The sequence below is a fragment of the Cygnus olor genome, chromosome 2 (genome assembly GCF_009769625.2).
Source record: "Cygnus olor isolate bCygOlo1 chromosome 2, bCygOlo1.pri.v2, whole genome shotgun sequence".
Taxonomy (NCBI): Eukaryota; Metazoa; Chordata; class Aves; order Anseriformes; family Anatidae; genus Cygnus; species Cygnus olor.
The window spans coordinates 68,381,720-68,397,174 of NC_049170.1; the positions used below are offsets into that span (position 1 = coordinate 68,381,720).

At 43.6% G+C, this 15,455-nt stretch overlaps 1 long non-coding RNA gene across 1 annotated transcript in view; it reads left to right on the forward strand.

The window, feature by feature from the left end:
* Positions 1–327: 327 nt before the first annotated feature.
* Positions 328–15,455, forward strand: part of LOC121065733 — a 31,196-nt gene continuing 16,068 nt past the window's right edge. Inside the window, exon 1 of the long non-coding RNA XR_005817282.1 lies at positions 328–472. This is a non-coding gene — a long non-coding RNA (uncharacterized LOC121065733). The remainder of the gene's footprint in view (positions 473–15,455) is intronic.

The window sequence follows — 15,455 nt, forward strand, 5'->3', positions numbered from 1 at the left end:
AGGGGCGGGGCTAGGAGGAGCTCCGCCCAGTGTTGCGTCCCGCAACTTGACCGGGACGGAAGCGGCGGTTCTGCGGGGCTCGGCTCGGCATGGCCCGCGGGGAGAGAGGGACGGCCGTTGGCACGGAGCTCCCCCGCGGTGGGGACCGGGGGCTGACGAGGCTGCCGGGGTCCGAGGGGATGCGAGCTGCGGGCCGGCCCCGCCGCGGCGTGGCGCGGGGGAGGCTGGGCCGGGCCCCGCGGCGCTGAGGAGCTGGAGCCCTCCCCGTCTCGCCGGCCCGGAGCCGCCCGGGATGGATCATTTCTGCCAGCAGGTGCAACGGAAGGACATGGGCCGCAGGCTGCAGGTCGGGCAGGAGCTGCTAGAGTACCTGCGCGACCCCGCGGCGTCCCCGGACGTGGAGCAGGACCCGCAGCGGCTCGACAGAGTGATCGACGAGCTGGCGGCATGGGTCATCTCCAGCAACTTCAAGGTGCGGGGGCGGGGAGGGGCCCGGGGTGCGCTTTTGCCACGCACCGGCACACGTACAGACCGGCCTTTGGCCCAGGCTCCTGCCCTTCCTCCCCCAGAGATTCGGAAATTTTGCCTGGCTTTAGTTAATACTTCTTGCTTTCTATTCCTTTTATCGTTGTCTAAACGTTGCAGCGTATAACATCTTGGGGGACCCGCCCCCCAACTATTTTCTTAGCCTGAAATAACATAGCTAGTAATTCTTACTTTTTTTTTTTTTCTCTCCCACCACTCCCATTCCCTTCCCATGCCCTGCTCTCTGCACTTGGTCTAATGTTTCCTGGGATTGCCAGTATTTCCTGCAGGCCCTAAAGAGTGCTGTTTCACTGTGTTCGTATTTTTCTCCACTTAATGTCTGATTTGCTTCTTTGGGTTCCAGTTGTAAATTTCAGATTTTTCTATCGCCTTTAGGCGGCTTTTCCATAGACGAGAAGTTATACAGTATTTTTATAGCTACCCAATGATGACTCATGTTTGGCTTTTTTTTTTTTCCCTGGTGCGCTCTTCGCTGACATACAGGGAAACAGTATTTACAGTGGACATGTGGGGGAGTAATATTTGTAAATTTTTCTGCTGTTGGTCAGCCGATAATGATAGACAATGTAGCTTTATTACTAAGGGCAATCACGTTTGTCTTAGCGCTTTTTTTCTTTTTTATTTATTTTTTTTCTGCTGTATGTAACTGTCACTGGTCTGTGCTCCTGTCATCTGGTGGCGGTGTTGATCTGTAATGCTGAACTCAGGTCTGGCAGCTGGCGAGAGCTGTCCTTCCTGCTGCGCGGAGTCCCTGAGTTGCTGTCTTATCTCTTAAGATGGTTGTCCTTAGGACCTCTGGACTTAGTGCATTGAGGTTATGGTATTTTTTTCCCTATTTCTGTAGTCTCAGGAGGAAAGCATAGGAACACCTTGCAAAGGCAGTGTGTTCGTGAAATACTTATCTTTATTCCTTAGATTTGACAATGCCGTGTACTTGGCAGTGTTTGCACATAGCACTTCTAAATTTGAGGCTTGGAAATGATCAGGCTCAGCTGTATTTGCATGTATCTTGCCTTTTTTTTTTTTTAAGCAAATTTGTTCCTAAAGGTCAGGTTAGTTAGAGGGAGTAATGTGCGTTGGATGAAAATGATTTACTTGCTTTTGAATTCTTAATCTGAGCATAGTTGTTGGCAGTTGATAAATGAGAAAGCTAGGCAAGTTATGTTAAAACACCCTTCAGTGTAAAGAGGAACTGGTTGGTTACTTATCTCAGTAGGACAACATAAAAGTTTTTTCCTGCACTTCTAAACTGATGAAAGTAGGAACTAAAAAGGAAATTTCAAGGTGTTGTGGTGGTAATTTCTTTTTATCTTTGTAAAGCAGGTAATTTTGCTCACTGTTGATGCAAGATGACAGTGATGTTAGCTGTTAGGACTGTACAAACAAAGGAGGAATGTACAGTAGGTCCAATAACCTCACATTTTGACTGAGGCTTGTGAAGGTTATTATAAAATCGTAAAATTAATAATTATAATTCTTATTATATTATAACAACTATTATAAGTCTATAAATTTATATGAAGTATAATAATAATTATAATTATTATATTATTACAGTCTCCTTTTCTGCATGTCACCTGGTGGTGGCTCTTTATACATACAAAACTGCATTTCAAAGCATATTGTACATGCAGTATTAATGGCAACAGCGTAAGGTCTTGGATGGTTTGTTTGCGATCAGTGTCCCTGGCTATGATGGTATTGGTCGGCACCTGATGTTTCCAAATGAAAATTAGGAATATTCTGGAGAATTGTGGCTGGCATTGTTATAAATGAAGATATAATTCAATCTGAATTTAGTAATATTTATAAAAGGCAAGTAAACAGTGCTGGGTGCACGGGGAGTCTACGCTCTACCAACACGTACGCACAACTGTCAAACTTGCTAAATATATAGAACATTGCTTTTACATATTCATAAGAAACCCGAGTACGCCTATACATATGTACAATCAGAAAAGGTATCAATTGAAACATAAACATGGCAAAGTTTTCCGAATTCTGGCAAGTGTTTAACAAACAATTCTTTAAGTCTATTACTATTAATGTCCATGACTGGGGGTGTTATAAATTAGTTTTGGTAGAAATCATTCCCGACACATCGTGGGTAGGGTAGATCGAATTTCAATTTATTTGAGCAATTCAGCAAGCAGCAATAAGTAAAACAGCGCTGGGCGGCCGGGGAGTCTCCTGCTCCGCCAACGGCGCGCACCTAAGCACACCAGAGTCTCGATTTATAGTCTTGTGGTTCCGGGTTTTTAGTGGCACATCCTGGTGTCTTCTTACACTGCAAGGCCTGTTGCTAGGGGGTCTTCGTCAGTCCTCTGGTGGTCGTGAGGATGAAGATCATCGTCTTCCTCTGCGTTGGGGTCGTGACTTTGCTGCGGTGTGTGTGTTCCCATGCAAGGAGGAATGCCATTTTGCCCTTATTTGGAGCTGGTTTCTATTGCAATTGTTAACATAACAGGAAGTTCCCATACTTGTTTTTTTTCCTTCAACAGGATATTGGGGGTATAAGCAGTCAACCGTTGAAACCCCCCTATCAGCAACATTTAATGAACAAACAAAGCTTTACCCATTACAGGGGAGCATAGTTAGAGATGGTAATCCTGGTTGAAGTGCTCCCATATCTTCCATGACTTCATTAATTTTTCTCAGATCATATAACAGTCTCTATTTTCCATTTCTTTTCTTGATTACAAACACCGGAGAGTTCCAGGGCTAGTCGTGGGAACAATATGTCTCGCTTTAAGTTGTTAAGCAACTCAGCCTTCGGGCCTTATGTATCCTATTCCTTCCGGATCGAAGGGAAACAGATCCGGCTCCTTTTCAGGGCCTATAGGGCCTGGATCAAAAGGAACGTCCAGGTCACCAGGGGGTGTAACAGCAAAGGCCTGCGATGGCGGTAGTGGCGGGGGGGCTGATGGTGTAGCAGAAGGATCGGTGGACGAGCCTGCAGCTCCCTCACTATCTGGCAAACCACACGTTTCTGATTGTGGTCGCACACGGCTCTTTAAGGCCTCGGAGACTGCTCACCAGGTGCTGGGCAATCCCACCACAACCTTGTTGTTTTTAGTAGCAGAGTCCCACACCTTGACCTCAATTTGGTCCCATGTTTCAGGATCATAAACTGTCTGAATAAGCTGTAAGGTTACCAGGACAGTCTTCGTTTCTAAGGACGTATGATTCCCCATAATGCGCAACTGCTTACCTTCGGCCAGTGAGGGGCAGTTGTGTGCACAGGTCCCCTTCTCTCAGCTTGAGCTCCTTTCCACCTCCGGTGCGCCTATTTCCAGCGACTTTCTATACGGGCTTCTTAGAGCGGTTTGCAGAGTTTGGTCGAACCCATCTTCATAAGGCGATCAATGTCCCTGTTCTGTTAGCCTGTCCCTGTTCGTTTTCTTCAGGTCCCTGTTCAGGTGCCATTTGTGGCGTAACGACCACACGGACACCAGGGTTCTTTTAGGATCAGTAACTGCTACTACCTTATTGATGACAGAACTTTATCATATCGTGTTGCATCCCATATTGAGGACAGGCTCCCTTCTTATACCATTTGCCCCACAGCAGTACTTTTCCACTAACTCTTCATTGGTCAAACAACTTTGCCCGGCAACCAGCAAACCCCCAGCAACCTCCATGCCTTAACGGCGGGAGAACAAGCAACCCGAGATGGTGAGGCGGTAAGGCGTCTCCTGAATCACCCTTCTTTGTTCCCTCAAAACTCTTTACATTCCTGATGGCCTCATCGTTAAGAGTCTGATGTTGTCACCAGCCATGGGGCTTGTCGACCCCCATGGCCACGCTCCCACATTTTCCCCTTCTTTATTAACATCTTCTTGACACGAATTATTACTCCATATATCACAGCATCTAAAATTCCTATTTCATCTTAAACAAGCATGGATGTGGGAGTATTGCCACGGGGGTCGACAAGCCCCGTGGTTGGTAATAACATCGGATTCCTGATGATGAAGCCATGAGGAACATAAACAAGCTAGAAGGAACAAAGAAGAGTGATTCACGAGACCCTTGCTGTCTCAAACTGCTTGTTCTCCAACCGTTAAGACATGGAAGTGGCTCAGTGTTTGCTGTTGCCAGGCAAAGTCGTTAACCAATGAGTAGCTAGTGGGAAAGTACCGCTTGTAGAGCTAATGGTATAAGAAGGAAGCCTGTCCTCAATAAAAGTTATTGAAGTTATTGATCCTTAAAGAAACCCTGGCGTCCGTGTGGTCATTATGCCACAAATGGCGCCTGAACAGGGGCTTGAAGAAAAAATGAATGAACAGAGACAGGTTAATGGAGCAGGGGCTTGAAGAGAAAATGAACGAACAGGGAGGGACAGGCTAATGGAGCAGGGACAGGGACACTGATCGCCTCATGAGGATAGGTTTGGTCAAACTCAGTAAGCCGAAAGGAAGCACACCCGAGCTGAAAGGAAGCTCAGGCTGCTAAGAGAAGCAGACCCTGCACTGAAAGGAAGTGTACTCGAGCTGAAAGGAAGCTGAAGCTGAGAAAAGCTGATCCACGCACACAACTGCCTCTCACTGGCCGAAGGTAAGCAGTTGAGCGCTATTTTCACAAAACAAAAGTTTGGAAAACTGATCTCTGGAAAAAAAAAAATAGAATTGTATTGGCAGGGGGAAAGGCATGGTGATCCAAAGGGTCTTTTCTATCTCTTAATTACCATGACCTCAGCTGGACATGCCCAAAAACTTCTAGAGAGGAACGTGTGTTAACACTTACATGGGGACGTGGGTCCCTGGGGAGATGAATGCATAATTGCTCCAGCAAAGATCATCTAACTAGTCAGGAATGAAGAGTTATTGTACACAGAGCCAGGATTAGTCCAGTTGGGTATTTATTTTTTTTGTTTTGTTTTTAAATTACCATCAGCAGTCTCCCAGTGTAATCGAGGTGATTGATATCAGCTAATTTTATCTTACTAATTACAAATGGACCTCACAAATTCGGATCAACTTTTTTAATTGTATCATTACTAGATAGAAGTTCATTTTAGAAAGAAATTGCAATATGTTCTGGATATTCTCTTCACTGAGTATGCTTGTCCCTCTGTCCCCCGCCCCAAAAAAATCAATGGCTGTAGTAATAATTAGGGCAGACTGAACTCCTATTGTTAATATTACTTAAAAATTGTTATAAATTACTCTTAGTCAGAGATAATTTGAATTAAGTCAATCAATTTATTGAGTAAGCGATCAGCAAGCAAAACAGCGCTGGGCGGCCGGGGGAACTCGTGCTCCTCCAAGCAGCGCGCAACTTCCCCCTTTTGCTGTCCCTTTTTATCATCAAGCTCTTCCGGGATCTGTGGCTTTCTTCTTTGCGGCTGCGTCAATTGTTGCTAGGGGGTCGTCTCTGTCCCTCTGGTGGTTGCACGGATGAAGGCAGCCATCCTTCTCTCTCTTCCTTATTTGGTTATATTAGTCCTCAAGACAGGGGAGTACGTTATCGGTTCAGCAACCCACTATTTACGCAATGTTCTCTTAGCCATGGATCTGAGATATCCTGTCTCTGGGGGATGTCTCAGCATTCTAGTCACTGTTTGAACAACTCCCTTTGTTCCCTTAATGTAGCAAAATAATGAACAAACATTCTTATTGTCTATCACAATCCCTCCTTTTTCTTTTAGTTACTTATTTTGTTCATTATTTCTATGTATGCCTGGTGGCTAAGCATTAAAGTTTCCGCGTCCTCATCTGTTCATCCTGAAGGGATGTTCAGTTCATCCTGAGCCTGTCATCAGGCTCATATGTAGCACGAATAAGCATCAAATGTGCTGACTCTAAACGGCTTTTTACAAGTGCGATTACCGTATTAAAAATACATGGTCCAAAGGTTAACCCTAGCACTAACATCAGTAGAGGTCCTGTTACTGTTGATAATAAGGTTGTAAGCCAAGGTGAATAATTAAACCAAGATTCGTACCAATTCTGTCTGGCTTCATTTTCTCGTTTTCTTTTTTCTAGTCCTTCCCTAAGTTTTGCCATTGTATCTCTTACTACCCCAGTGTGGTCTGCATATACACAACACTCTTCTTTTAAGGCTGCACACAGTCCGCCTTGTTGTAAAAATACCAGATCTATCCCTCTGCGATTTTGTAAAACAACCTCTGATAATGACCTTACAGATTTTTCTAAGGCAGTAATGGATCATTCAATCCGAGTTAAATCCTCATCTACAGCCACACGTAGGGAGGTAAACTCCTGGCTTTGTCTAACCAAAGAGGCAACTCCAGTACCCACCCCGGTACCTCCTAAAATTATCAACGTAGCCAGGGTTACAGCCATGATTGGTTCTCTCTTCTTTAAGTGGTAATCCATTACCGTGTGTTGTGTATATATATATTCCTCAGAATGGTACAGAATTCATGGTACAATTATTACCTGTACACAGAAATTATTAGATATATTAAAAAGCTTAAGTGATAAGCAAGGAGTAACACCCATCGACGAACAGACCCATCTAGTATTATTCGCTCGTATTAACCATTCCCCTTTGTCTAATTGTGTAACATTTTCTATAATACTACATAGATGGAGCTTCTTACTAGGGACTGTACCTACACACCTGCCATTCCCGGTTACCTGCGTTAACGTTATTCCTAAGTCCCTTCCCCAATTGCATTGTGGGGGGTCAGCTTCGTTCGAACGGGTGATCTCCCCCAGATCTCAAATAGCATCATAATATGGGGGCCTTATATCAAGGCATAACCAGCAAGGTCTGGGCACGTTTGGGTTTGTTTGGTTCAACAATTGATAACTAGCATTCATAATTTTCCACATGTTATTTCCGGTCATCCCTTCATTTCCCACATCATACTCCGAATCCGTAGATTTGCTAGCAGTCACCAGTGGTTCAGGGTTATTAAGTGTTAATGTTCTAAAAGCTTGTGTAGGCTGTATCCCCAGAACATTTCCTGACAACTCCTGATTAGGTCCCGCCTGTTGGGGACTTTTAGTCTTTTCCTTTTTTATATAAAATATACCTCCCCTGTCAGCCCCAGTTTCATAAAATCTGATTCCCTATTGTTGTCCTAAAACCCATCTTTGATTGTCTGGTTGAGTTACATTAATGTACAAAAAGCTACAATTTCCTGGGTTAGTCCTTCCTACTTGCAAAGGATGCCCACTCCTTCTACCTAGTTGCATAGTACGCCCATTATGGCATTTACATCCTAACGGCCCATATCCTACCCTTAGGTATTGATCTCCACCAGTTTCCCAATCTGTGGCAATAGTCTCACATCCCCAATAAGCACAATAGTATTGATTCGGGTAATTGCAGTATGTTTTCCTGGGGTTAGAGCGTGGGCATAAATAAAAACTCGATCGATTAAAACACATACTTGTCCAGTCGTGGCCCCACTTCACCAGATCACATAGTGAGACTTTGAAGCTAGGGCCTCCAGTTGTGGTTATTTGTTGAATAACGTGGTGATCTTCCCATCTAATCAGGCTCCATTTAAAGGGTTCATGAGGGTGCGCAGACCCAGAGACAGTGGAGACTATTATACCCATTACTATGTATCGCAAAAAGTGGCCAGGGCCCATCTTTCGGAGTCCTTTACCTACCCGCATAATTCCCCACCGTTTCACTCTCTGCCTTGCTTGTCAGTTTGGTTGCAACGAACTACAAGATGCAGGTTCTTCTCGGCAGCAGTAGTGTTCTTCAGGGGATTTTCCCTGTAACCACAACCTTTCTCCGATCAAGGTCCCTATTCCCTCTTTTTACAATACATAGATAGTCAAATTATACTCATCGGGTTCGTTTCAACGTGAGCTTTAAGTCATCAGTGCCTGCAACCGCTTTCCATTTGCTTTTCCGGATCGGTCCTTTCACATGACTGGCGTGCGTCCACCCCCTCTCAGCCGTCCGGATAGCCGTGTCTGTAGTAAGTAAAACAACATAGGGGCCTTCCCATTGTGGCGTTAAGGACGTTTCCTTCCATGTTTTAATTAGAACCCTGTCCCCAGGTTGGATTCTATGAAGTGCTATATCTAACGGGGGACGATGTGCCACTAATCCTTTCGCCTGCAACTCCCCTTGTCGATTCATAAGCTGTATTAAATAAGGTTTCAATTGGATATCTTGTACTTGGGGATGATCGGATGGCATTTCTAAATCATAAGGCATACCATACAGCATTTCGAAAGGTGAGACTCCGACATCGGCTTGGGGCTGCGTCCATATATTCATCAAAGCAAGTGGCAAACATTTTACCCAAGAGGTTTTTGTCTCCATCACAAGCTTTGTTAGTTGTCTTTTAATTTCACCATTCATTCGTTCTACCTTCCCAGAGCTTTGAGGGCGCCACGGAGTATGATATTCCCAACTTGTTCCCAGAGCTTTCATAGTCTCTCAGGACACTTTCGACACAAAGTGAGGACCTCGGTCAGAATCAATTGTTTCTATAATCCCATACCTCGGGATAATATTTTCTAATAATATTTTCACCACGGTATGAGCTGTTGCCCTCGCTGTTGGGAAAGCTTCGACAAAGTGCGTGAGATGGTCTACAATTACCAATAAATATTTGTACCTTCCTACTTTTGGGAGTTCTGTGAAATCTAGTTGGATTCTGGCAAAAGGTCGGTGTGCCAATTCCCGACCTCCTAATACCCTTTTTCTCATATGCCGGGCTACTAATGCCTGAGTTCCCCAATGAGTGTTTTCATGAAACCTCCGTAGCACTCTTAAAGCTGCAGACTTAGGGAGCATCTCCCGTCCGTCGGGCAATACCCATTTACCCTCATCTGTCTCTTTTATACCCGTTTGAGTCATCTTATCCTTTTCTGGCAGTGTAAAGCAGAACAATGTATATATAGGTCCCTGCAAGTAGCAGTGCGTATACTTCCCTTCCTCCTCTTCCCAGAACAGGCAGCTACGTTGTATAGCAGTAAAACCAAAATCCTTCCAGCAATCATGACATGGAAATTCTTTTAAGTATTTTTCACAGTCTGGGCAATCTTTCCTTGTTTTTATAATTCTAATACTCATTAGTGCTGCCCTTTTCACCGCCTGATCTGCCAGGTTATTACCCCTAACCTGAGGGGTGAGACCGTTTTGATGCCCTTTTATCTGTACTACGGCAATTTCTTTGGGCTCCCTAATGGCTTGTAGAACCTGGGTAACCAATTCCTGATGTATTAAGCCTTTTCCTTGTGAATTAATGAGCCCCCTCTCCTCCCAGATTTTACCAAATGTATGTACTACTCCATAAGCGTATTTTGAATCTGTGTATATTGTACCGCTTTTATTTTTCAATAATTTTAGGGCCCGCAATATGGCATATAGTTCACAAGCCTGAGCTGACCAACTCGGGCTCAAAGGTCCAGATTCCACTATCTCAAATGTTTTCCCATTTACTAACGCATACCCTGATTTTCGTTTCCCTTCGATTATTCGTGAGGAACCATCCACATATATTTGTTCACCATTGGGTAGTTCCACCTCCTCTAGATCAGGTCTCAATTTCATTTGTTCTTCTATATTTCGGAGGCAATCATGCCCTAAGGACTCATTTGGTTCTCCATAAAGAAATTGAGCAGGGTTCTGTAAGGAGGTAGTTTCTAATGTTAATTTTGGAGAGGAAATCAAAATTCCTTCATACTTCAGTAATCTGGCATCAGTGATCCATTTCTCTGCCTTTTGTTGCAATACCCCACGTATATTGTGTGGAGATATTACTTTGATTTCTCCCCCAAAGGTGATCTTCTGTGCCTCTTCCGCTAATAGGGCAGCAGCTACCACTACCTGCAAACAACTTGGCCAGCCCCGGCTAACTGGGTCCAGTAATTTAGACAAATAGGCCACAGGTTTTTTGCTCCCTGCTCATTCCTGGGCCAGCACTCCGTATGCTGTGCCGTCTGCACTGTTCACAAATAAAAAAAACGGCCTCTTTAAATCTGGCAAGTTTAACACCGGGGGGCGTGCTAGTTCCTCCTTTAACCTGTCCAGTTGTTCCTCATCTTCTCTAGTCCATTTCAGCAACCCATCTCTGGCTAATTTTTCATATAGAAATTTTACCTTTCTACTATAATCCTCTATCCATTGTCTACAATAACCCATTAATCCCAGTAATTGCCGTACCTGCCTCTTAGTTCGTGGGGACGTTAGAGCCAATATCCCACTGATTCTATCTGGGTCTAACTTCTTAGTTCCCTTACTTAATTGATGACCCAGATACTTTACCTCTTGTTCCACAAATTGTAATTTTGATCTTGAAACTTTTAATCCCTGTAAGCTAAGGAAATTTAACAACCGTATACTCGCTTGTCTAACAACAGTTTCATCCTTACCTGCTAATAGTAAATCATCTACGTATTGTACTAAGGTTACTCCTGGTACCCTGTCATAATCTTGCAGAATGCGTTCTAATGCTTGTCCAAATAAATTGGGGGATTCGGTAAACCCCTGGGGAAGTACTGTCCACCGCAATTGTTGTTTTCGGTGGGTATCCGGATCTTCCCATTCGAAAGCGAAATAGTCTCTGCTAGTTTCTTCTAAGGGACATGCCCAAAACGCATCCTTCAAATCTATCACACTATACAATCAATCATCTGGATGTAAATGACTTAACAGGGTATGGGGATTAGCTACCACCGGCAATCTAGTTACTGTTCTTTTATTAATTTCTCTTAAATCGTGAACCAATCGATATTTACCATCTTTTTTCTTCACTGGCAAAATTGGGGTATTAAAGGGAGACATACAGGGTTCTAACAACCCCTGCTGTAGCAATCTCTCGATCTCAGGTTTTAACCCTCGTCTACCTTCCTCAGACAGGGGGTATTGTTTTATTCGTGTCGGTACACCTGGGTCGGTTATAGTTACCTTGAAAGGTGTAATATTTAATCTCCCTACAGTTTCTGGGGTATACCAAATTTCCGGATTTATATCTTGCTCATCCTCTACTCTCAGAGGGCACAATTTAACCTTTAATTCCTTATCTGCTACTTCCAGACTTATACCTAATTCTATTATCAAGTCCCTACCTAGCAAATTATAATCTGCCTCAGGTACTAAAAGTAAAGACCCTATTCCCAGTTTCGAATGTGATTCGATGAGCACCTCCTTTATAACAGGGACCCCAAATGGTTCCCCTTTTGCTCCAATTACTTGTACCTTCTCCTTCAATATTTTACAACCCCGAGGCAGAACTTGTACCGTAGATTTTTCAGTGCCTTTATCTATAAGAAATTCCACCTCCTCTCACTGGGGACCTACTTTCAGTTTTATCAAGGGCTCAGTCTTTTTGTGGGTCCCCAGCAAATAGAGCCCCTGACACCCCTAATCTTCCTTAAACATCCTTTTGTCTTCCATCCTCTGTCGGCATTCCCTTTTCATGTGACCTTTCTTATTACAATAAAAACAGGTCATATCCCTCGGTCTCCGATCAGTCGGTCTGTCTTTTCCCCCCAGCCTCCGATGACTTCCTCCAGACCCCTTTTTATACTCACTTCTCTTCTGTCCTTCCCTGACCGCTACCACCATCATTCACACCTGCTTTCTCTGCTTCTCATCTTCCCTTCTAACAAACACCTTTTGCGCTTCTCTTAACAATTCATCCAAACCCCGATCCTGCCCATCTTCTATCTTCTCTAATTTCCTCCTAATATCCATCCAGGATTTCGCTACGAATTGAGTTTTCAGCAGAGCCTCTCCTACAGGAGTCCCCGGGTCCACCCCTGAAAATAGCTGCAGGCTTTTACGCAGCCTCTCAAGCCATTCTGTTGGAGTTTCATCCTTTTTCTGTTGTTCGCTAAAAGCTTTGTTAATGTTTTGACCTCTTGGGACTGATTCCCTAATTCCTTGTATAATAATAGTTCTTAAATCTTGCATGTGACCGCGGTATATGGGGTCCTGATTATTCCAATTAGGTCTCCGCAGTGGCCATTTAAGATCTGCAGCTGGACCTTGTTGGTGCTGTTGATCCCAGATTCGCATCCCCGCTCTCCTAATCATTCCCCTCTCTTCCGAAGTAAATAAAATCCCCAATATGGATTGCACCTCCTCCCAAGTATACACGTTGGGCCCCAGGAATTGATCTACTCGTTCTGCCACCCCAAGAGGGTCTTCCAATAAATTCCCCATTTCTTTTTTAAAATCGCGGACATCCCCGGAATTAATGGGGACCGCCACATAACCCATTTCAGGTTGCGGGCCTCCCATAGATATTTCTCTCAATGGATAAAGCCCCCCCACACTCTCAGATTTTTGTTTCCTCGTTCGGCTTCTAGTTACTGGTCCTTGGATAATTGGATCAGCCTCACTGTCCGATTCCCCTGAGGACTGTGAGCTAGAGGGCCCTGGAGGTGCTGTGGGCAAAATATAAGGAGGTGGTGATGTCAGGGCCTCCAATTACTGATTCTTTTTCTTATGTTTTTCCTCCCCTCCTTTTTCTTTTAAAGGATACAGATTAACTCGATTCCCCGAGCCAATCCAAAAGCTCGCATATTTGCTCTCCTCCTGACAAAATGGTTCCTTTGTGTTTACATAAACGTTTAAGGCTTGGCAAACCCAGTCTTCAAATGATCCAAATATGGGCCAATAAAGGTTGTCACCTCGAATTTGCTTACCTCCCCAGACTTCAACACAATAATGAATCATTTTTACTTTATTCTTTCCCCGCCTAGAAGGGGAATCGCTCCAATTCTTAATCATTAACCCCAGCGGGCTTTCCAGGGGAATAGGGGGCAACCTAACACTAAGCATTCCCCCACCCATGGGATCAGAAGGCTTACTCTTCTTCTGTCCCATCTTCCGGAGCACCTTCACACACACACACAACCGCTTCCCCCTGGTCGTGGCCCAGTCCCTCGCGGGATGTGGGAACCGCACTACTGAGGGGTCCACACTCGCTTCGTCCGCAATTGGACGTCTCACACAGGCGCACTCCGGGATCACCGACCCCAACCGAACGGATCACCGGCCTATACTTACCCACCCCGTGGGTCTTCGTTCGACCTTCGTGCACAAAGATTACCTAGGGGTTTTGCCGGCTTTATTTGCTTGCTGCCCAAATTTAAGGTTCGTCGGTAAAGGTTTTGAATGGGAATAATCCCGGCGAAGGCCGCCGAAATCGGCGGGGCGCCCCCTTCGACAAGTCTTCCCAATCAAATTGCCTCTATCCGAGTCACGGCACCAAATTTGTTATAAATTACTCTTACTCAATAAATTGATTGACTTAATTCAAATTATCTCTGACTAAGAGTAATTTATAACAAAAATCAAGTAGCATGAAAATATTTATATGCTTTCTTCTCAAAAGCTTTTAGTTTAAAAAAGTTTTTGGAAAAATATTTCAATTTTTGCTTAATTCTCAAATAATAAACATTTTTTTTAAATATCAAAATTGTTACCAGACGTTTTTAGCAACGTTATATTTAAGCTTTTTGTTTACAGTTCTCTATTTAACAAGCACAAAAATGTCATGACATTAAAAGCAAACTTCAAATCACATCCATTAAGCACTTCCTGAGAGGGAAAAGGGAATTGCTGACAATTTATTGTTTTATTTTCAATAATAATGTGAGAAACACTCTGTAGCCAATAACTTAGGCTCAGGTGAGGATCTCAGTGAAGTAGTAATTTATTTGCGATTGCAATGGCAGGCGTCCCACAAGCAGGAGCGCACCTACTAGTCACACAGTACTGTTTATATACTTTATTTATTTCTCAATGACCAGGACCCTCCCCTGTTTCCCCATTGACTGGGTAATCCAGGTTCACAACCTATCTGATGCTTCACAGACAATGCATGGCCTTCAGTTACCGGCCTGTTAAATTTCAAATTTCTTTTGACTTTTTTACTGTTTGAAGTGCTAATGTTTCTTCACTTATCTGACTTGACACCGTGATTTTCACCTAATTGCTCTAAGGAATCTGGTTGTCTGCATTTTACAAGGTCGCCTGCTAAGTTTTCTTATCACTGCAAGCATATCTCAATACCCCATTCCTTACCATTAAACAATGTAACTCTGCAAAAACAACATTTTTATTCCCACAATAAGAAAGTAGAACTGCTTTGTTTGAATAGTACGTTCTGCGTACCTGTCAGAGCAAACATTACCAAGTACTGAAGTGTTGATATTTGACCATTAGATACAGCCTTCCTATCTAAAGAGTTTATTATCAGCATAAACCTACATGGCTAAACCAAAAACAGAGGATTAACATAAAAATCAGCATGTGAGGATACAGCCATGTCTAATTGTATGCAAACTATACTGCCGCCTTTTCGTACCTGAAGCAAAGACCTAGTAGTAATATGAAGAACAGTTTAAAAGAAAGGCTGGGAGTCCTCCAGTTCTAAAAACAGGGAAAGGTTTTGCAGTTTAAAAGTCTTCCCCACCCCCAAAACTGGCCACCACCATCAAGGTGCCATTTAGCTGTAAAACTTGCAGAGACAGAGGACTGAAAAAATAGATGACTGAGTACATAAGCCTCTGGCTCTTGGTATAGTCTGTGTCAGTGTTGAAGATAAATATCTGAAAAAAAAAGTTTATGGTTTGGAATTTTAGACATTACAGAAATTTAGACAACATCTGCAGCCTTTCCCTCATCCACTAAGAGTGTGGGAATAAAAATGTTGTTTTTTCAGAGTTACATTGTTTAATGGTAAGGAATGGGGTATTGAGGTATGCTTGCAGTGATAAGAAAATTTACCAGGCGACCTTGTAAAATGCAGACAACCAGATTCCTTAGAGCAATTAGGTGAAAATCACGGTGTCAAGTCAGATAAGTGAAGAAACATTAGCACTTCAAACAGTAAAAAAAGTCAAAAGAAATTTTAAATTTAACAGGCCGGCAACTGAAGGCCATGCATTGTCTGTGAAGCATCAGATAGGTTGTGAACCTGGATTACCCAATCAATGGGGAAACAGGGG